This window comes from Balaenoptera borealis (genome assembly GCF_965194805.1).
Source record: "Balaenoptera borealis genome assembly, chromosome: 9".
NCBI lineage: Eukaryota > Metazoa > Chordata > Mammalia > Artiodactyla > Balaenopteridae > Balaenoptera > Balaenoptera borealis.
In genome coordinates this window covers 9,451,684-9,479,482 of record NC_138873.1, presented here as the reverse complement: position 1 = coordinate 9,479,482, position 27,799 = coordinate 9,451,684, and the positions used below count along the sequence as shown (strand labels likewise).

The 27,799-nt window shown below is 48.1% G+C and overlaps 1 protein-coding gene across 10 annotated transcripts in view; it reads left to right on the top strand.

The window, feature by feature from the left end:
- The window catches only part of SYNJ2 (synaptojanin 2), a gene marked incomplete at its 5' end in the record, with an annotated part of 97,231 nt that overhangs the window by 274 nt on the left and 69,158 nt on the right, over window positions 1-27,799 (top strand). The window lies entirely within an intron of this gene.

Sequence of the window (27,799 nt, the reverse complement as noted above, 5' to 3'; positions counted from 1 at the left end):
CAAACGGGCACCTCCTGTCCCCGAGGTGACCGGTCCCGGGCGGCGCGGAGGTGGCCGAGGCGTGGGGGTCGCACGCGCAGGGTGGCGGGTGGCCAGTTTGAATGAAGTGACTCCGGGGACGCCAGAAGACACGTGTGGCTGCTCCCGGGTGCACAGGCGGCCCACAGGGGTCTGCGGTCTGCGCGCCTGCCGGCGGGGTCCGTTCTTGGAGAGCCGCCTCTGGTCTCTTCTGCCCCGCGCTCCCCCGGGACCCGTTACAGATTCAAGACCATCCAGGAGGGGTGACTTAGGAGGCAGCCCGACCAAGTGCCTGGCGCTGTTTTTCTTTGGCACCTGTTGATGAAACCAGTGAATGCCCGTTCCCTTGTGATGGCCTCCTTCACTCCCGGGGGTGGGGGGGGGGGGAATGGGGACAAAAGCACCATAACATAGCCTCCGGAGAAAGCGCTGATGGCACCTTTGCCTCATGTAAATACTTGGCTGAGAAGCGTCAGTACTGCAAAGTATAGAACTTGGAGGCAAAAAAACCCACAAAAAACAAAAAAACCTGGTGACTCTGTCCTGGGTGTATTTGACATTAGCCAGTTGCCAAGTCAGTGTATTTCACCTATGAGCTCCAGGAAGTCTTGACACTAACATTGTGTCAAGGGCTTTAGAGACCATCTCATTTAATTTTCACAATTCTACAAAAGGACTAGTATTATCCCCATATTACAGAGGAGTAAACTGAGGCCTGAAGAGGCTAAGAAACGTGCTTGCCTAAGGTGACAAACAGCTCTACCTGACTTCCAGTGACTATTTCTGTATTGTTGTACAGTGTGCGGCTTCTTGGAATCACCTTGTTTTGTGGCTAACATTCATGAGGAAGGCCAGGTAACAAAGAGAGCGAAACCAGGTAGAATTGTTAGAACTTTAACCTGAACACTAGAGAGTAGGCTTACAACTGGTGTCCAGCATCTCCCCTGTTTGTAGCTAAACAAAGCTCAGAGGAGGGTCACCAGTCCTTCAGGTAGATGACCTGTGCACTCACGCCCACCACATTTTATAATTGAATCATCTTATTTTTCAGATTGTATGCATCAATTCTTCAATTAGATTCTTCGGTATACATCTTGGAAGGACCATCTCTTCTATTTCTGCTTCCCTAATCATTTCATTAGCATATAGTTATCTGGCTTGTTTTCAGTCACTTGGTTACTAAAACAACATCTCCAGTATTGTCAGCACCATAAGTGTGCAGTAGTCATGGATTAAATTATTATCAGATTATTCCAATTTGTGCTCTGTCCCGAAAAGTCCAAATTTGGTCATTTGCTAACGTCTTGAAAGAAAACCACAGAAATCTCCATTCCATTTTAGATGTCTACTTCATACCACATGTATCAGAGCTGAGAGATTAAATTGCATGGTACAAAACTACTGCTTCATCAAAGAGATTAAAATATTATTCAGTTGGATGACAGCAACTTTAAGCAAGGTTCCTATATATTTGAGTTCCTTTCAAGCCACTGGGATAAAAAGACTTTATTTTTTCAAAACTGAAGATTTTAAAATGATTAATGAAAGTAATACAATGCATATTTTCCATTGGAAATTAGGTTTGGGCTGAAATCATGTATATTATGTTGGTGATTACAGTAGTCTGGATTCTAGAACAGAGGGTGTAACAGCAGGAATGGGCCTCAGCTCATGTGCAGTCCACATTTGTCACTTAACCTAGCATTCATTTCTCAGTAGACTTTGGGCTGAATACTTAACTTGTGAAGTCTTCTTAAATTAAGCGAAACTATTTTTATTTTTATTTATTTATTTTTTTAAACATCTTTATTGGAGTATAATTGCTTTACAATGGTGTGTTAGTTTCTGCTTTATAACAAAGTGAATCAGCTATACATATACTTATATCTCCATATCTCTTCCCTCTTGTGTCTCCCTCCCTCCCACCCTCCCTATCCCACCCCTCTAGGTGGTCACAAAGCACCAAGCTGATCTCCCTGTGCTATGGGCTGCTTCCCACTAGCTATCTATTTTACATTTGGTAGTGTATTTATGTCCATGCCACTCTCTCACTTTGTCCCAGCTTACCCTTCCCCCTCCCCGTGTCCTCAAGTCCGTTCTCTATGTCTGCGTCTTTATTCCTGTCCTGCCCCTAGGTTCTTCAGAACCTTTTTTTTTTTTTTTTTAGATTCCATATATATGTGTTAGCATACGGTATTTGTTTTTCTCTTTCTGACTTACTTCACTCTGTATGACAGACTCTAGGTCCATCCACCTCACTACAAATCACTTAATTTCGTTTCTTTTTATGGCTGAGTAATATTCCATGTATATATGTGCCACATCTTCTTTATCCATTCATCTGTCGATGGACACTTGGGTTGCTTCCATGTCCTGGCTATTGTAAATAGAGCTGCAGTGAACATTGTGGTACATGACTCTTTTTGAATTATGGTTTTCTCAGGCTATATGCCCAGTAGTGGGATTGCTGGGTCATATTGTAGTTCTATTTTTAGTTTTTTAAGGAACCTCCATACTGTTCTCCATAGTGGCTGTATCAATTTACATTCCCACCAACAGTGCTACAGGGTTCCCTTTTCTCCACACCCTCTCCAGCATTTATTGTTTGTAGATTTTTTGATGATGGCCATTCTGACTGGTGTGAGGTGATACCTCATTGTAGTTTTGATTTGCATTTCTCTAATGATGAGTGATGTTGAGAATCCTTTCATGTGTTTGTTGGCCATCTGTATATCTTCTTTGGAGAAATGTCTATTTAGGTCTTCTGCCCATTTTTGGATTGGGTTGTTTGTTTTTTTTGATATTGAGCTGGATGAGCTGCTTGTAAATTTTGGAGATTAGTCCTTTGTCAGTTGCTTCATTTGCAAATATTTTCTCCCATTCTGAGGGTTGTCTTTTCATCTTGTTTATGTTTTCCTTTGCTGTGCAAAAGCTTTTAAGTTTCATTAGGTCCCATTTGTTTATTTTTGTTTTTATTTCCATTTTTCTAGGAGGTGGGTCAAAAAGGATCTTGCTGTGATTTATGTCATAGAGTGTTCTGCCTATGTTTTCCTCTAAGAGTTTTATAGTGTCTGGCCTTACATTTAGGTCTTTAATCCATTTTGAGTTCATTTTTGTGTGTGGTGTTAGGGAGTGTTCTAATTTCATTCTTTTACACGTAGCTGTCCAGTTTTCCCAGCACCACTTATGGAAGAGGCTGTCTTTTCTCCATTGTATATTCTTGCTTCCTTTATCAAAAATAAGGTGACCATGTGTACATGGGTTTATCTCTGGGCTTTCTATCCTGTTCCATTGATCTATATTTCTGTTTTTGTGCCAGTACCATACTGTCTTGATTACTGTAGCTTTGTAGTGTAGTCTGAAGTCCAGGAGCCTGATTCCTCCAGCTCTGTTTTTCTTTCTCCAGATTGCTTGGGCTATTCAGGGTCTTTTGTGTTTCCATACAAATTGTGAAATTTTTTGTTCTGGTTCTGTGAAAAATGCCACTGATAGTTTGATAGGGACTACACTGAATCTGTAGATTGCTTTGGGCAGTATAGTCATTTTCACAATGTTGATTCTTCCAATCCAGGAACATGGTATAGCTCTTCATCTGTTTGTATCATCTTTAATTTCTTTCATCAGTGTCTTATAGTTTTCTGCATACAGGTCTTTTGTCTCCTTAGGTAGGTTTATTCCTAGGTATTTTATTTTTTTTTTGTTGCAATGGTAAATGGGAGTGTTTCCTTAATTTCTCGTTCAGATTTTTCATCATTAGTGTATAGGAATGCAAGAGATTTCTGTGCATTAATTTTGTATCCTGCTGCTTTACCAAATTCATTGATTAGCTCTAGTAGTTTTCGGGTAGCATCTTTAGGATTCTCTATGTATAGTATCATGTCATTTGCAAACAGTGACAGCTTTACTTCTTTTCCGATTTGATTCCTTTTATTTCTTTTTCTTCTCTGATTGCTGTGGCTAAAACTTCCAAAGCTATGTTGAATAATAGTGGTGAAAGTGGACAACCTTGTCTTGTTCCTGATCTTAGAGGAAATGGTTTCAGTTTTTCACCATTGTGAACGATGTTTGCTGTGGATTTGTCGTATATGGCCTTTATTATGTTGAGGTAAGTTTCCTCTATGCCTACTTTCTGGAGGGTTTTTATCATAAATCGGTGTTGAATTTTGTCGAAAGCTTTTTCTGCATCTACTGAGATGATCATATGGTTTTTCTCCTTCAATTTGTGAATATGGTTTATCACATTGATTGATTTGCGTATATTGAAGAATCCTTGCATTCCTGGGATAAACCCCACTTGATCACGTTGTATGATCCTTTTAATGTGCTGTTGGATTCTGTTTGCTAGTATTTTGTTGAGGATTTTTGCATCTATGTTCATCAGTGATATTGGCCTGTAGTTTTCTTTGTGACATATTTGTCTGGTTTTGGTATCAGGGTGATGGTGGCCTCGTAGAATGAGTTTGGGAGTGTTCCTCCCTGTGCTATATTTTGGAAGAGTTTGAGAAGGATAGGTGTTAGCTCTTCTCTAAATGTTTGGTAGAATTCGCCTGTGAAGCCATCTGGTCCTGGGCTTTTGTTTGCTGGAAGATTTTTAATCACAGTCTTAATTTCAGTGCTTGTGATTCGTCTGTTTATATTTTCTATTTCTTCCTGGTTCAGTCTTGGAAGGTTGTGCTTTTCTAAGAATTTGTCCATTTCTTCCAGGTTGTGCATTTTATTGGCATATAGTTGCTTGTAGTAATCTCTCATGATCCTTTTTATTTCTGCAGTGTCAGTTGTTACTTCTCCTTTTTCATTTCTAATTCTATTGATTTGAGTCTTCTCCCTTTTTTTCTTGATGAGTCTGGCTAATGGTTTATCAATTTTGTTTATCTTCTCAAAGAACCAGCTTTTAGTTTTATTGATCTTTGCTATTGTTTCCTTCATTTCTTTTTCATTTGTTTCTGCTCTGATCGTTATGATTTCTTTCCTTCTGCTAACTTTGGGGTTTTTTTGTTCTTCTTTCTCTAATTGCTTTAGGTGTAAGGTTAGGTTGTTTATTTGTTGACGTATTTCTTGTTTCTTGAGGTAGGATTGTATTGCTATAAACTTCCCTCTTAGAACTGCTTTTGCTGCATCCCGTAGGTTTTGGGTTGTCGTGTTTTCATTGTCATTTGTTTCTAGGTATTTTTTGATTTCCTCTTTGATTTCTTAAGTGATCTCTTTTTTTTTAAATTAATTTATTATTTATTTATTATTTATTTTTGGCTGTGTTTGGTCTTCATTTCTGTGTGAGGGCTTTCTCTAGTTGCAGCAAGCGGGGGCCACTCTTCATCACGATGTGCGGGCCTCTCACTATCGCGGCCTCTCTTGTTGCAGAACACAGGCTCCAGATGCGCAGGCTCAGTAGTTGTGGCTCACGGGCCTAGTTGCTCCGCGGCATGTGGGATCTTCCCAGACCAGGGCTCGAACCCGTGTCCCCTGCATTGGCAGGCAGATTCTCAACCACTGTGCCACCAGGGAAACCCTTCAGTGATCTCTTGGTTATTTAGTAGTGTGTTGTTTAGCCTACATGTGTTTGTAGTTTTTACAGATTTTTTCCTGTAATTGATATCTAGTCTCATAGCGTTGTGTTTGGAAAAGATACTTGATACGATTTCAGTTTTCTTAAATTTACCAAGGCTTGATTTGTGACCCAAGACATGATCTATCCTGGAGAATATTCCATGAGCACTTGAGAAGAAAGTGTATTCTGTTGTTTTTGGATGGAATGTCGTATAAATATCAATTAAGTCCATCTTGTTTAATGTATCATTTAGAGCTTGTGTTTCCATATTTATTTTCATTTTGGATGATCTGTCCATTGGTGAAAGTGGGGTGTTAAAGTCCCCTGCTATGATTGTGTTACTGTCAATTTCCGCTTTTATGGCTGTTAGCCTTTGCTTTATGTATTGAGGTGCTCCTATGTTGGGTGCATAAATATTTACAATTGTTATCTCTTCTTCTTGGATTGATCCCTTGATCATTATGTAGTGTCTTTCGTTGTCTCTTGTAATAGTCTTTATTTTAAAGTCTATTTTGTCTGATAGGACAATTGCTACTCCAGCTTTCTTTTGATTTCCATTTGCATGGAATATCTTTTTCCATTCCCTCACTTTCAGTCTGTATGTGTTCCTAGGTCTGAAGTGGGTCTCTTGTAAACAGCATATATGCAGGTCTTGTTTTTGTATCCATTCAGCCAGTCTGTGTCTTTTGGTTGGAGCATTTAATCCATTTATGTTTAAGGTAGTTATTGATATGTATGTTCCTATTATCATTTTCTTAATCGTTTTGGGTTTGTTTGGGTTTGAAAAGACCTACAGGTCTTTTCCTTTTCTTGTGTTTCCTGCCTAGAGAAATTCCTTTAGCGTTTGTTGTAAAGCTGGTTTGGTGGTGCTGAATTCTCTTAGCTTTTGCTTGTCTGTAAAGGTTTTAATTTCTCCATCGAATCTGACTGAGATCCTTGCTGGGTAGAGTAATCTTGATTGTAGGTTTTTCCCTTTCATCACTTTAAATATGTCCTGCCACTCCCTTCTAGCTTGTAGAGTTTCTGCTGAAAGATCAGCTGTTAACCTTATGGGCATTCCCTTGTATTTTATTTATTTTTTTGTTTTTCCCTTGCTGCTTTAAATATTTTTTCTTTGTATTTAATTTTTGATAGTTTGATTAACATGTGTCTTGGCATGTTTCTCCTTGGTTTTATCCTGTATGGGACTCTCTGTGCTTCCTGGACTTGATTGACTATTTCCTTTCCCATATTAGGGAGGTTTTCAACTATAATCTCTTCAAATATTTTGTCAGTCCCTTTCTTTTTCTCTTCTTCTTCTGGGACCCCTATAATTCGAATGTTGGTGTGTTTAATGTTGTCCCAGAGGTCTCTGAGACTGTCCTCAATTCTTTTCATTCTTTTTTCTTTATTCTGCTCTGTGGTAGTTATTTCCACTATTTTATATTCCACGTCACTTATCCGTTCTTCTGCCTCAGTTATTCTGCTATTGATTCCTTCTAGAGAATTTTTAATTCCATTTTTTGTGTTGTTCATCATTGTTTGTTTGCTCTTTAGTTCTTCTAGGTCCTTGTTAAACGTTTCTTGTATTTTCTCTGTTCTGTTTCCAAGAATTTGGATCATCTTTACTGTCATTACTCTGAATTCTTTTTCAGGTAGACTGCGTATTTCCTCTTCATTTGTTTGGTCTAGTGGGTTTTTACCTTGCTCCTTCATCTGCTGTGTGTTTCTCTGTCTTCTCATTTTGCTTAACTTACTGTGTTTGGGGTCTCCTTTTCGCAGGCTGCAGGTTCATAGTTCCCATTGTTTTTGGTGTCTGCCCCAGTGGCTAAGGTTGGCTCAGTGGGTTGTGTAGGCTTCCTGGTTTAGGGGACTGGTGCCTGTGTTCTGGTGGATGACACTGGATCTTGTCTTTCTGGTGGGCAGGACCACGTCCGGTGGTGTGTCTTGGGGTGTCTGTGGCCTTATTATGATTTTAGGCAGCCTCTCTGCAAATGGGTGGGGTTGTGTTCCTGTCTTGCTAGTTGTTTGGCATAGGGTGTCCAGCACTGGAGCTTGCTGGTCGTTGAGTGGAGCTGGGTCTTAGCATTGAGATGGAGATCTCTGGAGAGCTTTCACCATTTGATATTATGTGGAGCCGGGAGGTCTCTGGTGGACCAGTGTCCTGAACTTGGCTCTCGTGCCTCAGAGGCACAGGCCTGACACCTGGGGGGAGCACCAAGACCCTGTCAGCCACATAGCTCAGAATAAAAGGGAGAAAACAAAAATGAAAATAAATAAAGTTATTAAAATAAAAAATTAAGAAAATTTTTAAAAATAAAAAAATTTTAAAGTAATAAAAAAAAAATTAAAAAAAAGGAAAGAAAGAAAGAAGAGCAACCAAAGCAAAAAACAAATCCACCAATGGTAACAAGCGATAAAAACTATACTAACAAAAAAACAAAAAAAACAAAAACAGACAGACAGAACCCTAAGACAAATGGTAAAAGCAAGGCTATACTGACAAAATCACATAAAGAAGCATACACATACACACTCACAAAAAGAAAAAGGAAAAAAATATATATATATATAGAAAAGGAAGAGAGCAACCAAATCAATAAACAAATCTACCGATGATAATAAACTCTAAATACTAAACTAAATACTAAACTAAGATAAACATAAAACCAGAAACAAATTAGATGCGGAAAGCAAACCCTAAGTCTACAGTTGCTCCCAAAGCCCACCGCCTCAATTTTGGGATGATTCGGTGTCTATTCAGGTATTCCACAGATGCAGGGTACATCAAGTTGATCGTGGAGTTTTAATCCGCTGCTCCTGAGGCTGCTGGGAGAAATTTCCCTTTCTCTTCTCTGTTCGCACAGCTCCCGGTGTTCAGCTTTGGATTTGGCCCCGCCTCTGCGTGTAGGTCACCTGAGGGCATCTGTTCCCCCTCCGACAGGACGGGGTTAAAGGAGCAGCTGCTTTGGGGGCTCTGGCTCACTCAGGCCGGGGGGAGGGAGCGGTACGGAGGAGGCGGGGCGAGCCTGCGGCGGCAGAGGCGTCGTGACGTTGCACCAGCCTGAGGCGGGCCATGCGTTCTCCCGGGGAAGTTGTCCCCGGATCACGGGACCCTGGCAGTGGCGAGCTGCACCGGCTCCCGGGAGGGGCGGTGTGGAGAGTGACCTGCGCTCGCACACAGGCTTCTTGGTGGCGGCAGCAGCAGCCTTAGCATCTCATGCCAGTCTCTGTGGTCTGCACTGATAGCCGCGGCTCGCGCCTGTCTCTGGAGCTCGTTTATGCGGTACTCTGAATCCCCTCTCCTCGCGCACCCCGAAACAATGGTCTCTTCAAGTAAAACTATTTTTAAAAGGCAGCTGTAGCATTTGGTGATATTGCTGGTCCAGAGGAGGATTGTAGGAGCCTTCTGTTACTAGAAAGTTGTTGTCTCAGACTTTTAGAGTATTCTAAACACATCACAATTGGATAGACCGGCTCTGAACTTGAAATTCCCATCTGTGTTCTAAAGGTCTAGCTTTTTGCTTTCCTTTTGTGGATGAGGTTAAGAGTGCTTTCATTTTTTTTTCCCCCCAGAAGGTTGCAGTCTCTACTTTTGCGAGGGGCAGTACACCTGTGGCAGCCGGCATAGCTGGCAGTGGAACCCTGGCCATTCCATGAGGTTCAAGGTTGGGGGCAGCTTACTTTTCCCGTCAGCTGTGGTTTCTTGTGATGGGTCTCCCCAGTGAGGACTGAGAGGTCAAGCAGACTTAAGTCGAGGGTTTATTCCCACTGTCGAGGGCAGTGGTTTCTCCCTGGCCCCTGAGTGGTCCTAAATTCTGTGCAGCTCTGCGGCAGGTGCACGCTGCTGCTTTTACGGGGACAGGCAGGAGAGCTAGGTGGGCCCAACAGGCATAAGCACAGCCCTTCAAGGCACATTTCAACCCGTAAGGATCATAACTTGAAAAGGCTTCCCATTGAAAGGGGCTCACCTTTGCTTGGTGTTTTCAGGCAGTGCTGAGATAGGGGCTTGAGTTGGGTGGTGAGTTTAGGAAAAACTGATGATCATTGATTGGCCAATTTCTAGGTTAATCCTATTCCAGTGTGACTTAGGTGGCCACCTAGCCTGCCAGCAGGAGGTTTGCTGGAGGAATACTTCCAAGTTCCAGCTTCTAAAAGAATTAGGTTGAGAATCCATCTTTAATGTGGGTCAGCGGGAACAGGAATTCCAGAGGCAGAAAAGCCAAACAGGTTGGCACCAATTTCAAAGGTTTTTATCAAGTTTTCTCGATGACCTGATTCAACAGTAGGAGGCATCTCAAGTATAGATACAAAGCCAGAGCCTGTAACAGTTCCCCCCTGGGTCTGCCGTCCACAGTTAACATACAGATGTTCTCTTATTTGGTACTGGGGCAAAAAGCGCTTGCTGTCTTCTCTCTCTTTGTCGCTTTCAGACGTCGTGCAGACCAGATGAAGGGAACTGTACCTATTGTTCATGACTTTCGTCCATTTTTAGAGCCCACAGCAATGCTCCAGAGTCCAGTGTTCTCCAGACAGCCCCCCAGGAAGGGTGGTCGGCAAGTGCGCGTGTGTTTACACGTGGGTGTGAGTCGTGCAGCCCTGCCTCTCCCGCCCCCAGCCGTACGTGCCGTGGAGCAGGGAGCGAGGTGGGCAGGAGGCCCCGTGAGACTTAATTAAGCTAACTAGTGAGTGTCCCGAAATTACCTTGAGCTTCTGGGGGAAGAGGTCCTGTGTAAACACGGGCCTGGGTTCTCCCAGCTGCTGTGGGAGAGGCCACAGCGTCAAGTTTTGTTTGACTTGGAGACGTGGCCATGGAGCCGAGCAAGGCTCTGTATAAACTGCCACCTTGGCCGCTTTGTCAGGCTTCGTGGCCTGGGTTTATTTGGTCAGTGACTTGAAGTTTGACCTGCCTAAGGGCGTCTGAGAGAGTCAAGTGAATCCTCCTGGGTGAAGACTGAAGCGCAGGTAGGGACTGCTGGGGGCTTCGGGCTCCCGTCTTGGGAAACCTGGGTGGTGACCCCAGGTCGCAGCGGCCTGTTGTGTCCGTGGCTCATGAACAGGCCTTTCCCAGTTGTAGGTTTGCTGCCCGTAATATTGACAAGGTGGCAGACTGAGTTGGTGTGCTTCTGCCTGGCTTTTTTTGGTAACTCACCAGGAGGAATGTGATATCAGATCTCGCCAGGCTCCTTTTTTGGGCTGCGTGGCTCCAAAACTTTTCCTTTAACCTTTAATTGTGAAAATTTTCAGATGTACACAGAAGTGGAAGGAAAAGTGAATCTGCTGTACCTGTCACTCACTGTGGGTGGTTATCAGTACAGTTCAATTCTATGTCACCCGCCCCTGTATTTTATGTGAAAAATAAATTTCCTAAAATTTAGTTGGTTTATTGCCAGCAAGATTTTAATTAATTTGGCTTGGCTTTTTTTTTTTTTTTTTCTTCCTGACTTGCATTTGTATGTGTGTAAGTTCAGATTTTCTTGATGGATTGAAATGTGATCAACAACAGAAATGGTGGTGTGAATTGATTCTGAGATTCTGGCCAAGATACATTTTTAAGAGTGAAGTGATCACACAGGAAGAGTAAACCACAGCCTGGAAGAGCCGGGTGTCCCCCCTCTTGGGACAGCATTGATGGGCTCGAAGGAGATGGTCTGGACCCAGTGGAGGCACTGCCCCTAGACCACGGCAAGAGGGGGCCTTGCCCTGTGACTCTCACCAGAATGAGGAGTCGGGCCAAGCGGCCGTGTCCCCTGCTGTTTGTGGCCCTCTCCCTGACCACCCCTGGACCCCAGTCCAGGTACACAGGATCCTGGAATCTCCTGTATAAGTGGTGTCCAGCCTGCATCCAGCCTGCTCGGGTCTCCTCCCAGGGCCCCCGACAGACTGTGCAGCGGGTGAGTCTACCCAGGTCTGGAGGAGGGGTGTAGCAAGGGTGCAGGGTGTGAGTGGAAGTGGACGCACACTCGCTGGGGTGTCCTCAGGTGTGTGCACGAGGCCCCTGCAAGGTGGTATGAAGCCCAGAGGGGGCTGGGGTCGGTGGAAAGAAAAGGGGGCCAGGCTGGGGCCGGCTCTCCCTACTGGGCACATTCTGGACCTGGCCTTCCAGTTGGTCCCGGGGGTGTCCTTCTCAAGCCAAAAGGATAAAACGTATTTTACTTAACAGTTTGTGAGCTTGATTGAAACCTTACAAATAGTTCCACACAGGGGGTGCAGGCCTCCGATGGTACCTGGCTCAGACCCTGTAGGTGTCAGGCCAGGTGTGCCTAGGTCTTACTCTGGGGCGTTCCTTGGGCACCCAGGCACCCCTTTGTGACTTGTGGCTGCTCAGCTTCTGTTGATGGACGGTGTCACCTTTTCACCTGAGGATGGAGTTTTTTTCCCCACTCAAAGTGTCCTTAAAGCCCTGGCAAACTGCCCCAGGCTCAGACCTGGGAATTAGATTGGGGTCCCTATTATTAGGGGGTGTGTGGTGGCCAGCCCGTCCCCAGGGGAAAATCAAATCAGGCTGGCAAAGGTGCGTGCACGCAAGTAAGCTGAGGGCTTGAAAGCGAGGCCCCAGCGCTGCGCTGGCATCTCCAGGCTGGAGTTACAGTGAGCGCTCTGCTAGATGGCGGATTCTCGGTGGAAGTCAGCACAAAACAGCCCGATTACAGGCATTTCCTGTTTCAAGGACTTGCTGGAAGGAGACCTGGGACCCTGTTATGTAAATGTAAGTCATTATTGAGGACAGTTTAATGAAACCCTTAAAGACATGCCCGTCCTTGATCCAGTATTCTGTGGGTAGCCTATCTCGGGAAATACACACATGAACTCATTTTGCTTCAAGGATATGTATTGCAAAGTGTTTTGAATTTTCAGCTGGTCAAGTAAACTTTGGTTCACTTGATAATAATAGCTAACACTGATGGAGTGCCTACCATGTACCAGGCGCTGTTTGTGGTTTATACGTATTGACTTATTCAGTCCTCACAAAGAGGCAGGTCCTAATAATCTCCAGTTACACTTGGAGAAACTGAGGCACAGGGAAGTGTAAGAACTTGCATGAGGTTCTGTTTCTAGTTAGTGGCCGAGCTGTGATTTGAGCGAGCCCAGGAGGCTCCAGAGAGCGGCATGTTTGCTAAAATCCCACGCTCAGAAAAAAAGAAATTTCAGCGTGTGTATGAAAAACACTAGCAGTGTCCTGTTGTCTCTCTGCTTATCTTGGGTTTCAAAACACACGTGTAGTCAGCGAAGAGGAGGGCTGCTGGTGCGTGTAAGCATCACACAGCATCCCGACCGTGACTGGCTTTCCATCTGACACTCTTTTATAGAGGGGTGTTCAGGCCTGGGGAAGCAGTCACCCACGTTCTGAGCAGCGCGTGTGATATTACAAAGGCGAGATCTTCAAGAGAAGTGTGTGGCCTTCAGTCCTGTGTTCTAGCAGAGCTGAGGCTTGTGCCGGGTCTCTTCCTTCTGAGTGGGTGTCCCGACACCTAGAACAGAGCCTGGTTAGGACTCAAGGCTCTGAAGGAAGTGCTGGGTTTCTCGGTGTAGAGGTGGCAGTGGACCCCAGGCTCCCCAAGGACGTGCATCTCAACGTGAGGACAGTCAAACAGGTAACACGTTGGTGTCGTCCTGAACCTCTCCTCGATTTTGAGTGGGGAAAGGTTCCTGAGTGAGTGTGCTGGACGCCCCTGCACACTTCCTGTCCTCTGTTCTGGGGCCCTGAGGACGGCTCTGCCACGTGGGTGGATAAGACTGCTTTGCACCCAAGGTGGGCACTGGGCACCTGTTGTGGAGCACAGGGCCCCGTCCAGGAAGGCTGGATGCATCTGGCCGGGTGCTGGGGGGCAGCAGTCTGAACTCGGGGCATATGAAGCTGGAGGGTTGCCATTTGCTTATATAGCTTCTTGGTTCAGAAAATGACTCCGGGTGGGAGGGAGGATGCGCTCTGATCATATTAGCTGTGGAGGGTGGGCAGAGCAGCTCCTTCTGGTGGCCCAGTTCATGGGAGCAATTCCAAAGAACAAATGCAAAAGTCTGAACTTAATTTTAAGGCAGTTTTTTGAGGATATGGGTCTCTCCCGGAGAGGCTTCTGTAACATCACGGGAGCTGGTGCTTAATTCTGTTCCTGCCTCTGTGCCCATTTCTGCCCCTCCCCCTCCCCTCCCCAGGCTGCTGGGGCGTGATGGGGCCATCCCCCCTGCCCCACCCGCTGGACCCTTGTGCTCTACTCTCCGACTCTTTCTTGTGTGTTTCACTGAAACCATATCCTCCCTGAGAACAGGGCATCGTCTTCTGCCACTTCTGCTCTTTGACAAGGTCTGACGTGATGCTCAGGGCAAAACAGGTGGTAAGAAAGGAAGAGGGACTTTTCCTATGCCCTTTAAAACACTGTGAGGTCTCACGGAGAATTTGGGCCACCAAATGCTCTCCCAGTTACTGTGTTGATGTGGGATTTGGGGGTGGGCTAGGGAGAGGGCAAGGTGTTCAGACCATGCTCAGACCCAGCGGAGGACTGGGATGGTCCGGTCACCCATCAAGAGCTAGGAGAATGGCCAGATTTAAGGTGAGCACAATATACAGTTTATCTCTGCTGGCCGGCTGCCTTTTTGTATTCACCTTGTACTGACATTCCTGACAGGTGGTAGTAATCTCTGCTCAGAAAAAGCAAACTCCTTTCCTCAGACCTGAATTCTAACCCTGATGCCTTAAGCTATTCCTTATCTGGGGGAATTGGTTAATTCCCCCAGGCTTCGAATCCTAATCTGAAAACAAATGCATGACAACCTATTCTGGCTTCCCTACTCTCAGATTCCATGTGTCTTTAAAAAAACAAAACAAAACAAAACCTTACACACTAAGCATAAGCAAATAAGCCACACCCCTACTTTACACACCTAGTTAAAATTATAAACTACCCAGAAATTTGAATCTTAGGAGAAATGACCTGGCAAAGTAAAATCTAAGATGGCTCAGATCTAAGTCTGAGCTAAACCTAGGAATCTGATGCTATACATTTTTTATTGGAGACTTATGAATTAATTAAAATGCATGAAATTCTCTCTCTTGATTCTGCCCCTTTCCTGTAACCAGCAAAAACAATTTTTAAGCCATAACAATTTAAGCTTAAATTAGGAACATACGGTATTTATTAAACTAAACTATGCTAATTGAGTAGCTCTTTTAGCAGATTCTTATTAATATCCACTGGCATTCTGAAAATCATACCTTTCCTCATATTGAATAACTTTTTTTTAACAATCTGGACTGGAGTGGGGCAAGTTCTGTGTCTGGGGGTGGGTGGGCTTGTTTGTCTGTGTTTTATTGCCTATACATGGCATGGACTTAGCTTCACCGTGAATCTTATCCGTGGCTGATAAATATTGTATGTTGGAAAAACTCTTTAAGCAGAGATAGTCCTCTGCCACTCCTGCTTCCCAGCCAAGCAGAGCTGAGGTCAGGCAGAGCCGAGCTGGGTCCTGCTGGCGGAGAGGAGTGATGGGGGGCTATCAGTTGCAGCAGCAGGGCACACGCTCTGGCTTAACAGAACAGTGACACTCGTCTCACGGCCTGTTTCAACAGTGGACTTTTGTTTTTATTTAAATGGTGCGGATAGAGAAAGGAATATTGGAAAACGAGGGCTGGAAGTAACTTGCCACCCACCCAGCCCTGAGCCAGGCCCTCATAACAATGTCCATCTGCCTAGTGGCACCTGCTTCTCTTTTCACTGGGACCACTAGGAGGGGAGGAGCCCGTGGACCAGGGAGGAGGAGCCTGTGGACCAGGAGGGGAGGAGCCTGTGGACCAGGAGGGGAGGAGCCTGTGGACCAGGGAGGAGGAGCCTGTGGACCAGGGAGGAGGAGCCCGTGGACCAGGGAGGAGGAGCCTGTGGACCAGGACCCCGTGCTGCTGGACGAGGCGGCGAGAGCCATGGGCAGAGCACATCTGTGGGGGTAACACAAGAGGGCCAGCAGCAGAGCTGCAGGAATGGAATTCCGTGTTGACACTGTAGGTCTCTGGAGTGGACAAACAGAATCTTAAACCTCCCATTTCTAAGGGCTACTTTCTGCTTTCTCCAGACACACAGTGCTTGGAGTGAGGACTCAGAGATTTTCGTCTGATGGTATAAACTGATTTTAACCAGAAGTAACAGAACTTCATTGCTATTAGTCTTTAAGTTTTGCTGTTTGTTGACAGGGAAAGAGGTATGATATCCATTAGGATGTTAAAAATATTGACATTTGCAAAGACCCCAGGAGTCTGGGATGGGAACACAGGGGAAGGTCCAGGCCTCCGTGCCAGGTTCTGGGGTGAGGTGGTGGGGTGGGAGGGCTGGGTGAGGCGGGCTGAACTCCTGTTCCCTCCCAAGCTCCCCTGCTTTCCAAGCTGTGACTGTGGGTCTGAATCTGTCCAGAGGGGACGCTTTTTGCTAATTCACAAAAAGGCACCATACCAGCTGGAGACCGCCCTGGAAAAGGTGGACAGGTCATGGCCTTTTCTAACTCGTGTGGTAGTGATAAAATTTTAGTCCAGCCACAGAACTGGAACAAATGACCTAAGACACATATATGGAGTGAGAAATTGTAATGAAATACCACTGCCTGCACACGGATGGCTCCAGACTTCAGGGGTTTCTGGGTGTGTGTCTGACTTCAGCAGCGCTCCCCCTTTAGGTTTCTGGGTCAATTTGCTGTTAGGAAAATTAGGTTACTGAGAGCTTATCAGAATTTTGTCTTACAAGAGAAAATAGACCTGGAACGAAAATTTGAGGAGCGATCCTGTGAGGAAAGTTTGCAAGCTGTAGAGGATGAACTTTGTGACTTCAGTTTGGTCCCTACCTTTCTCCTGGGTCTTGTAGGAAAGTCGTCACATTTGTGGCTTCTGTCTTCCCCTCTCCTGAACACTCTCAGGTCTTTGGGTGCAGATGATAAGATTGTGCACTTGGGAAATCCAGGAGACAGTCCCTGAAGTCTCTGTGAGTGCAGCGATATCACGTCCGGCACTTGTGTGGCAACCCTCCAGGAGACAGACAGATGGACTCATGTGCACACACACAGTGGGGACACAACAGGTGAAATCAGATTGGGAAAATGTTGATGCCTGTTGGAGCTGGGTGATAGGCAGGTGATAGTTCATGAGATGTAGTGAATTAATAAACTGGCTGCTTTTCAAGCTCAACAGATGAAAATCGGTAGTTTTCCCATATACCATCATTAGTCAATTAGAGTATGTAATAGGAAAAACAGATTCCACTCGCAGTAACAACAGTTTCTGGGAATAAACATAATAAAATATGTAAAGCTATAAAACTTTATGGATGCACTGAATAAGTGGAAAGGTACAGCATATTCTTGGGAAAGGAACATCAACATTGTAAAAATGTTCTCAATAAATCTGTAAATGCAAGTACCTATGAGTAAAATGCAATCAACAGGAGTGTTTGGTTTTTTTTAATAAATTTATTTATTTATTTTCTTTTTGGCTGCGTTGGGTCTTTGTTGCTGCACGCGGGCTTTCTCTAGTTGTGGCGAGCGGGGGCTACTCTTTGTTGCGGTGCGCGGGCTTCTCATTGCGGTGGCTTCTCGTTGTGGAGCACAAGCTCTAGGTGCACAGGCTTCAGTAGTCATGGCACGTGGGCTCAGTAGTCGTGGCTCGTGGGCTCTAGAGCACAGGCTCAGTAGTTGTGGCACGTGGGCTCAGTAGTTGTGGCTCAGGGGCTCTAGAGCACAGGCTCAGTAGTTGTGGCACGTGGGCTCAGTAGTTGTGGCTCAGGGGCTCTAGAGCGCAGGCTCAGTAGTTGTGGTGCACGGGCTTAGTTGGTCCACGGCATGTGGGATCTTCCTGGACCAGGGATTGAACCTGTGTCCCCTGCATTGGCAGGCGGATGCTTAACCACTGCGCCACCAGGGAAGTCCCCACAGGCGTTTGATATAAAGCGTAACAGGCTGACTTTAAAGTATATCTGGGACTGCCCCCCCACCCACCACTTAAACTTGTGCTTATCTTAATCCTCCCGTTCTGAGTAATGGCAGCCCCCTGGCAGCGCCACCCCCCCCCCCCAGTGGGTGGGCCAAATGCTCGGACAGAACCTGTGAGTCATCCAGATCCCTATCTTCTCCTCAGTTCCGTCCAATCCACCAGGACGTCCAGACCACTCTACCTCCAAAATATGTCTGAATCCACCGGTTCCCCTGTTGCAGTTGCTATGGCACTAGTCCAGCCACTACTTCTCTCCCTTGGACCACACGCCACCTCCTAAGTGGCCTCTTGGCTGCCACTCCCGGGCCGTCCCCTTGACCCCAGACAGCGGCCTGACCGAGGCTGCACAGCCTGTGTCCTCTGCTCTGGCTCTTTCTCCAGCCTGTCTCCCCCCATTTCCCGGGCTCACTCTTCTTGAGTGACCCTGACTGGCTCCTGCCTCAGCACCTCTGCCCTGGCTGTGCCCTGTGCCCGCAGTGCTCTTCCCAGACCTCTATCTGGCCACCTTGTCCTCGTTCAGGCCTAACTCGGTGACTTCGGCGAGACGTTCCTGACCACCCTTAGCCAAACCAGCCCACGGCCTCCACGCCTCAACTGTCTCTGTTCCCTCACCTGTTTTCTTGTCTCTGTAGCACGTGTCACTGAAATTACCGTATTTATTTGCTTGCAACATCTGTTGGGTCTTGAGCATGCCAGCTCCTTGGGAGCAGGATGTTGTAGGTTGCACTGTCCGCCCCCAAAAGATATGTTCAAGTCCTAACCCCTCTAACTGAAGGTCACCTTACTTGGAAATAGGGTCTTTGTCGCCATAATTAAGGTGTGAATTAAGATGAGGTCATCCTGAAGTAGGGTGGGCCCTTAATCCTGTAGGACTGGTGTCCTTGTAAGAAGAGGAGACACAGAGACAGGTACTCACAGAGGGGAGAATGCCATGTGAAGACACACACACACAGAGGGGAGATGGCCACGTGAAGACAGGCGGAGATGGAAGTGATGCTGCCACCAGCCAAGGAAGGCCTGGGGCTCCCAGAAGCGCGAACAGGCGGGAAGGATCCTCCCTGGAGCCTCCCGAGGGAGCCTGGCCCTGCCCCCAGCTGGATTTTGCAGTTGATTAATCAAGTGCAAGTTGCTTTAATTCTCCAGCTTGTGGTATTTTGTTTGGCAGCCCCAAGAAACTAATAAGTGGTGGGGGGGGGAGTGTTCTCAACAGTGTCTGACACGAGGAGAGGCTCAGGAAACACTGCCAAATGATGAAGAAATGGCCAAAATAGCCAAGAAGATTTTGAAAAAGATCAGGACAGGCTTGATCTACCAGACAGTAAATCATACTATAAAGCCTTAACAATGATTTAATAGGCAAAAATCAATAGACTAGAGGAGAGGGCTCAAAACAGACTCATGTAAATAGAGTAATTTAGTTTATTATTAAGGTAACAATTTAAATCATTGGGGGAAAAGGTGGACGCTCAGTAAATGGTGTTTGTGCAACTTGGCACTTCCTTTGTTCAGCCAAATATTTCAGAGCAGGTCCCCCTTGGCTGTCTGGTCAGAAAGGAGAAGGGCTTGCCCCACAGGTCAATGCCGGGCGGTTCCTCTTCCAGGGAGTGAGTGGTCTTTGCCGCAGTTCACGCAGGTGACTGTTCACACGGCTGTCTGTCACTAGCTAGCTTCTCGCCAGCTTACAGCCTTGTGCCTGCAGGAGCTAGGATCCCTTATAAAACCCCCATAGGTATGGTTTCCGGGGTTCACAAAGGGGCATGCTCAGCTACAAAAGTTGTCGCACTTAAGGAAGCCCCAAGCCTGGTGTCCCCATTGGGGCTTCCTCATTCATGAAGTTCATTTTGACCATAAGCAGTGTTATCTGGTTTATCTGGTGGTTTATGTTTTACCTTTATGGGTTCCCAGGGAACCAGAGCTGGAGAGTCAGAAAAAGGATTTGTTAAGCCCATGTGGACACGAATTAAGTTAGAGCCCTACATTAAATCATATAGAAATTCCAGAGGTACTTAAGAGTTAAATGTAAAGAAATCCCACTTTTAAAGTTTTAGGAAAAAACATAGGAGAAGCTTCCACAGTGTAATGGTACAGAAAGCCCTTCTAAGCAAAGCATAAAACTCAGAAGTCATAAAGGAAAAAATAACCTGAGAGATTTAAGAACTGTTTTTTATTGAAGTATAACATATACAGAGAAATGAACAAATCCTAAGTGGACAGTTCTGTGAATTTTCGCGAAGTGAACATGTCGTATAACCAGCGTGAAGATCTGGAAACAGCGTTGGTGGCACCCCAGGGCCCCCTGCTCCTCCTTTACCCCGTGTCAGACTGATAGATTTGACTACAGAAACATTTTAAGCTCTGGGATATCAAAAGACACCATAAATATAGTTAAAAAACAAGCAGCAGGCTGGAAGGGAACTATGTACAGCCCTTTGCAACACATACAGGGACAAATACAGGACTGGTGATCATCGTATGCTATAAAAACACGCCTACAGATCACGAAGAAGAAGGACCAACCATTCAACAGAAAAATTGGCAAAAGCCGTACTTAGTAATTCTCGAGAGGAAAAATACAAATGGCCCAGGCAGTGGAGCCAACACTGCCAGCTCTGCTGAGCGCCGTCGTCCGTGTTAGACGGATGAGTGCTTTTCTCTCTCTTGCTCCGCTTCTCTTGCCTTCTTCCTCCTGAGATTCAGTGGAAGCCCCGGGTGACAGATGATGTACTTCCTCAGGATCACCCCTCCCCCCTGGCCTGCAGCTGTGCCCTCGTACCTGTCCGTCCCCTTACGCTCACCCCTCTCCCAGCAGATGTTTGGTTCACATGACTGGTTCCCCAGGTCAGCCCCGTGGGCTCCCAGACAAGCCCAGATTTAACTTGTCCTCTGGGGACACACCTGCCCAGGTTCCAGCCCAGCTCAGTGCTGGGAACGTCAGGGCAGGGCTCAGGTGCTTGGGACATGAACAACAGCTGTGGCAGGGCCAGGAGTGGCAGGAGGTAGGACAGGGCCGCCATGGCCAGAGGTTGGGGCTGGTGAGAGGTATGGCACCTGTCAAAAAAAGCCAGGGTTGGGGAGGACAGAATTGGCTCCCTGCAAGGAGTGTGGGACAGGCTTCAGAGGCATTCTGTAAAGGCAAACTTCCCCAGAGCGGGGCTCCCCAAACGAAAGGATTTTGTGGCAGATGACTGGGGGAGTCTGGACACGGTGACCCCTTGGAGAGGTCCAGCGTGAGTTAGCATATGAAGGATGGCCAGGCCCTGCAGTAAATCCACCTACTGAGACAGCCCTGCCTTCCCCAGACACCTTTGACCTTTAGTTCACGGAACATACACCAACACCCGACGGTGACCAGTGTCCCTAGGGTACACTTGGGGGAATCCCTGCTGTGAAGGGATGAAGATTCTAAGGCCAGGTTCTGAGCCAGCCACAGGCTTCTCTGTTTGCGAGACTAGAGCTAATTCCAGGTGCAGAAAGCCTTTGGCTGGAGGGTAATTTGGAGGAGGCAGTTTCCAAATCAACAAAACAGTGTAACTAGGTTCATTTGAGAAGGTTTCTCCCGCCCTTTTGTTAAAAAAAAAACAAAGAAACTGTGATCGTTTCCCGTTGATGTTGGGTGGGGCCTCTGTGAGTAAGCAGGTGTGTTTAGTTTATAGACATATATGGAGAAAGAGGCCACACCTGTCACAGACTACGCCCCTAGATATTACCTACGTGTGGGGTGTCGGTAATAAAGCGATAATAACGTGTCTGCGCTGAGCTGAACTTCCACTCGTCTTCCCTGGACCTGTGTGCTCCCGAGTTTGTCAGAGGTCCCCAAAGAGCGTGCCTGCAGCGCTGTGACAGTTTCTGAGCATCTGACACAGGTGAACAAACTGCTGTGTCAGATCCCTCATGAATCTGACCGAACAAAAAAATTTTTAAACCAGAGAAGCCTAGGAAATGAATTATCGACTGTTGTCTGGATTCTGGATTAAAATATAGAGTAGTAATCAACCTTGGGGAGATTGATCAACTCTCACCCCAGCCTCCTGGAACTGTGTCCCGACCTCACCTTCATGCATCCCCCCAAACCCGGTGGCCTTGCTGGAGGCGGGGTCATTGTCTGTGTTCCTCACCGCTGCTGCCCCGAAGATCCCTATCCCTCCCTGGAAGACTGCCTGCCTCTCGGCCAGGCTCCCATTCATGGAGGGCTGGGCTCCTGGCTCGCCCAGCTCTTCCGCCACCTCTCCTGTCCCATCCTAGGCATGGTCGTGCCCATTAGCTGCTCTCACCTCCTCACTGCCAAGTCTTTCCTTCCATCCCCCTTCACGCCGCTGGCCTTCTCATCACCAGTCATTATACCGCCCTGGAAGTTGAGCATCAAGCGTCCTCTCTGCTACCTTCTGCCCTCCTAACCCGCGCAGGACCCCTACTCAGACCTTGAGTCTGCGGCCCCCGAACCTTCCCAGCACCTTCCCTGCCCTCACATCCTTTCTTGCCTCCTTGTCCTGCTTCAGTTCCCATCCATGGTGATCATTCCTCTTGCACACGCTCTCCCCTCTTTCAACCACTCTCTCCTTCACACTTGCCAGGCAAAACCCCTGGCCCTGCGTTAGTCCTCTCCCCCCACTGCGTGCACACCCTCATGTTGCTGGACGCAGCTGGAGAAAAACCCGACCACACTGATTTGTCTGTCGCAGCTTCCTAAGGGTTTCCAGTGCTGGTTCGGTTGCTTCGTTGCATTTGCCTAGCCAGGTTTCTCTGCTGCCCTCCGGGATGACTGTTTCTCATCTCAGGCCTTCAACACCTTGTCCCTCTCCGCTAATGATTTCACTCCCTGTTTCACTGAGAGAACGCAAGTAATTAAAGCAGAACTCTGACAGACCCCGTCACCTCCCCTGCCTGCCCCGTGCGGGTGGCACCGCCTCCCTCCGTTAGGGCACGTGACCTCTGAGCTCCTGTTCTTCCTCCTTTGCGCTGGTCCTGTCCCCTCTCACCTCTGAAGACTCTGCTCCCCGCGTCCTCCCTTCCCTTCCTAGCTGGATGCTTTCCACCGTTGCACCAACAGACGGTTCATGTTTAGAAACACCCTCGCTCGACCCCAACCCCCCGCCTCCTTTCTCTGTTCCGTTCCCCCATGTGAAGGCGCTGTCTCCGCTCTCCCTCCTCCTACTCTCCGTGACACAGTTTCAGGCAGGCTCTGGTGCTCGCCCGTTGGTACTCTGAAGCCCTTCATCAGGGTCACCAGAGATGGCTGCCTTGCCGGATCCCACGCAGGCCTGCCCGTCGCATCACCCAGGTGATCACACCTGCTTCCTGAAGGATGCTTCTCCTGCTGGTCGTATCCCTGCCTTGCTGCTGCTTCCCCCAGTGCCTGGAGCAGCACCTGGCACACAGTAGGCATCTAGCATCCTTGTTGAGTGATGGGATTGAAGTGGGAAAGGGTGTGACTTTCCCCTTCTCTCCCCCTCCCTCCCTGCACCTCGTGTAGCATTAGAAGGTGTATATGGATCACGTGACATGGTTTCTAAAGGTAAGGTGTGTGTGTGTGTGTGTGTGTGTGTGTGTGTGTACATGCATGGAAACAGGGCTTCTCGGTGAGGGACGAGGCACTCCTGTGGGGTTGTAGTAGGGCTGGGAGGGGCACTCAGGTAGAGTAAGGAAGTACTTCTTCCTGAGTAAGGAAGAAAAGAGGGGAAAATACTCAGGAACTGGCTTGGCTGGTCAGTTAGAGAAGAAACTGGGCAAGTAGCTGGGAGAGGAACCTTCAGCACCCGGCCCAGGCCTTGGGTCTAATTTGTTAGTCAAGGGAAGCACACGGAAGGGTTTGCTATAGGAGGGAGTGGCACGTCGGGACTTGCCCCCGGGGGGAGTCACTTGTGGGGACCGGGGAGGGGGACAGAAGGCCCAGCAGTGAGGTCTGTGGTCAGCCCGTGAACTCTGCCCTGAAGGATGTACCTCTCCCCCATGCCTAAAGATAGCTTGCACGCATTTGTGGAAAAGGGGGTAAAGGATGCCCATTCTTGTTCTCTGTTGGGTGGGAGGCCCTGCAGGTGCCCTGACCCAGCCCATGCTGCCGGCGTAAGCACTGCTGACCAGGACTTCCGCCACCCCCATCTCCTGGCTCCATCAGAAGCCTAGTCAGCACTGTGGCAGTATTTTTTTAAAGGCCCGGATCCCTTCTTTTTAGGGAAAAAAAGACTCAACTCTAAAGGCTCAGTGTCCAGCCCAGCGCTCAAGCCCTCTTGTCCGAGGAGCCGGCCTCCTCTTCCAGGCTGGTCACCTCAGCCGCTGCTGACCTTGGCGCAGGGAGGGGAGTTTATCCAGCTGCTTCTCCAGCTGTGGCCACAGGAGACCATACATTGTCCTCTTACTTCCTCTGGCTGGGTGGCGCACGTATGCACAGCTTTGCTGGGAGACAGTGCTTCTGCTTAGGTCGTGTTTTTGGGGTGCACTCCCCAACCTGCCCTTCACGTGGCTTGGACTTTTGGGAGAGGGAGAGGTGGTGGGGAGAGCAGGAAGGTTTCTCAGCGGGGCTGGTGTGTCTGCCCAGTTGGCTTTTGTCTGGGCTCTCAAGCTTCTGTTTCAGGCTGGTGTTTTGATTTCCACGTTGCTTAGCAACCCTCCAGCAGCCTCCATCCACCCGCCCGCCTGCCCGAGGAAAACCATTGTCTTTCTGGAGAGCTGCTTTAGCTCCCAACTGATAACTCTGGAAGGAACAGCCACAAGCCAGTCTGAGCTGAGCTCAGAATTAGCACATGAAGAAGTCGTTGACCTTGATCTTGATGATTCTGTCCTCTTGAGACCATGAAATAGAAGAAGCTGGTGTAACGTTGGGCACAAGAACGCAGCCACAAATGGTACCTCAGTCTTGGGCCGTCTGCGTTGTTAAATTGACCTACTTATTTTTCTGACCTGTGGGCTGGGCTTTGATGGAATTTCCTTAAGGTGTGTTACTGTGGAAAATATTATGGAAGAAAGAAGCACGCATGGTTGGTTTGATTACTGATCCAGACTGCTGGCCTGCTGACCAGGAACACGGCCTGCTTGGCCTGGAGTAGAGCAGACTCTCGCTACAGCCTGTGGCTCCCACGAGACCTGCCCCGGCCCCAGCTCTGTCTGATGACAGAGGTCTGTCCTGAGAACCAGAATCCCGGGCCAGCTTTGCTCTGCCTTGGGGCAAGCCCTGTTCCCCCTGCAGTGGAGCCCTTTCTCTTCCACTCCCCTTGGCCCACTGGACCCGGGGCGGGGGGGATGCGTGTCCCCCCAGGCTCTTCTTTGCCACCTCCAGGCCATCCTCCTTCCCTCCACCATAAAAGCAGTCAACGAGGAATATCATGTCCAGCGCCCACCAGGAGGTCTTCCTAGGCCCATCTAAGCATCCAAACTGTCAGCGCCCCACTTGGCATCCAGGACAGGAACCAGAGCTCGCTGGCGGGGCTGCACGAAGCCTTCTTCTCTGGAGTTATCCTCACAGCAGCCCTGTAAGGTCACTCACGGGGTGTGGGCGCTAGGGAGGTGTGGGCGCCAGGGCGGCATGGGTGCCAGGGCGGCTTGGGTACCGGGGCTGTCTTGCTGAGAAGCCTCACGCCCCGATAGGATCCAGTGTCGGTGGTCAGCTGAGCTTCCAGGTTCCCTCAAAGGACAGCTCCACCCAAGGGTTCCTGGGGCCTCATCGTTGTTCTGGTCGCCTGTGGTTCCTCCCGGTCCAATGCCTGCTACCAGACAGGTCTATTTTTATCATAAGCCATCTCGTCTAGTATTGTAGACAAGGTTTATCAGGTCACCAGGGAAACAGGACTTGGAGGTTAATCTAGGGTCAAACTCTCTTGCAGGCTCTGTTGAGCCTTTGTCCATGCACACCAAGGAACCACGTTGCCCCCTGGCCCTCTTTGAAATCGCCTGGTTCCTTGACGATTTTACCTTCTTCTCTGTCGGCCCAAACACTCCATCCGCCCTCTGTGTCAGACGTACCACTTTTCATCTTCCACCTTCATCTTTCCAGCTCATCCCTCACTTCCCCAATTCCAACCACCTTGACCCCGCTAGGACTGCAGTCCCGTGAACCTGCCACCTCTTTAAAAATTTTTTTTACATATACATGCATTCTTTTTCATATTCTTTTCCATTATGGTTTATCATAGGATATCGAATATAGTTCCCTGTGCTATACAGTAGGACCTTGTTGTTTAACCATTCTCTATATAATAGTTTGCATCTGCTAACCCCAAACTCCCAATCCACCATCCATGTTGCTGAAAATGACATTATTTCATTCTTTTTTATGGCTGAGTAGTATTCCATTTGTGTGTGTTTGTGTGTGTGTGTGTGTGTGTGTGTGTGTACCACATCTTTATCCACTCATCTGTCGATGGACATTTAGGTTGCTTCCATGTCTTGGCTATCGCGAACAGTGCTGCTGTGAACATTGGGGTGCATGTATCTTTTCAAATTAGAGTTTTGTCTGGATATACGCCCAGGAGTGGGATCGCTGGATCATATGGTAGCTCTATTTTTCACCTTTTGAGGAACCGCCACACTGTTTTCCATAGTGGCTGCACCAACTTACATTCCCATCAACAGTGCAGGAGGTGAACCTGCCACCTCTTCCAGTCGCTTCCCGACCCCCATGCCTCTCCTCCCTCTGCACCCCTTCACACACCACCCCTGCCCCTCTCCTCCCACCCCTGCCCCTCTCTTGCTCGCTACTACTCACCTGGTAAACCACTGGGTAGGTCCTCCTCTCCTCGCCTGTACCTGCCTCTGTGTGGCTGGAAGTTTCTGGAGGCAACCCACCACCACACCGATGGGTCTCATTGCCCCTTCAGGGTCCCCAGGCCCTTCAGTGATGCTCCTGTATCCCCTTCCCCCTCCCGCCTCCCCAGGCAGCTCCTCCACACCTCCCCCTGCAGCTCTGCCTCACCTCCGCCTCCTCGCTTCGAGCTGACGGGTTGCTTCTCGTTTCACTGAGAAAACTGAAGCAACGAGGAGAGAATTTCCACCCGCTGCCTGCGCCGTGGCCACCCACCCAACATATCTGTCCCTGTGCCCTCGTCCTCTCCTGTTGCGTGGATGGACTCTGTGTTAAGGCAGCCCCCATTCACACGTCAGGTCCATGACCCAGTCCAGGGCACTGCTGGCGGGTCCCCTCTCTCTCCTCCTCCAGCAGTTTTTACCTCCCTTGGATCATTTCTACCAGCGTGCAAACCTTAGGGAAATCTTTAGACCCCACTTCCCGCTCTACAGCCTCCCATTTCTACACACACACACACACGAGTTCCTCAAGGAATTGTCTCTACTCACGGTCTCTGTTTTTTCTCTTCCTCTCCATTCAGGTTTTAGTCCCTCAACTTTCCGGAAACTGCCCTTTCCTGGCTCACCTGTGTGTACCTGGAGTGATGAATGCTCAGTCCTGGTGGGACGGGACTCAGGACAGCATCCAACCTCACTGACCCTTTGTGCCTCCTGTCAGCACTTTCCTCCGGGCTCCTGACACCACGCACTGCTGGCTTTTCTTATATCTTTTTGGCTTCTTCTTTTTCTTCTTTTTTTTTTTAAATACAACTGATTTTTTTAAAAATTTATTTATTTAATTAATTTATTTTTGGCTGCGTTGGGTCTTCGTTGCTGCGCGCGGGCTTTCTCTGGTTGCAGCGAGCGGGGGCTACTCTTCATTGTCGTATGTGCACTTCTCATTGCGGTGGCTTCTCTTGTTGCGGAGCACGGGCTGTAGGCGTGCGGGCTTCAGTAGTTGTGGCGCACAGGCTTCAGTACTTGTGATACGCAGGCTCAGTAGTTGTGGCGCATGGGCCCAGCTGCTCCGCGGCATGTGGGATCTTCCCGGACCAGGATCGTCCCCTGCATTGGCAGGTGGATTCTTAACCATGCGTCACCAGGGAAGCCCCTTTTTGGCTTCTTCTCCTCCGTCTCCCCAGCCTTTAAACACTCTGTCCCCTCCACGCACTCCCCAGACCATCTCCCCCACTCTCATGGTTTTATGTACCTTCTGTTTGCTGGGGGCATCCAGTTTGTATCTTCAGCCGATGTCTCTGTGTAACTCCAGGTGGCATAACTCCAGCCTCGAAATCTGGGGCCTGTCTGAACTGAGCTCCCAGTGCCTTTCCGAGACCTGGCCCGTCCGTCTTCACAGACACCGGGGGTCATGGCCATGCCATCCTGTCAGTTGTTCGGGAGCAGGACTTGGCATCATCCTTGAACCCTGTCTTTCTCTCATGTCCCGCATCCGGTCTGTCCACAGGTCCTTCTCATTCTGCCTTCAAAATATCTGCAGATATTTGATGATGTTAAGGAATTAT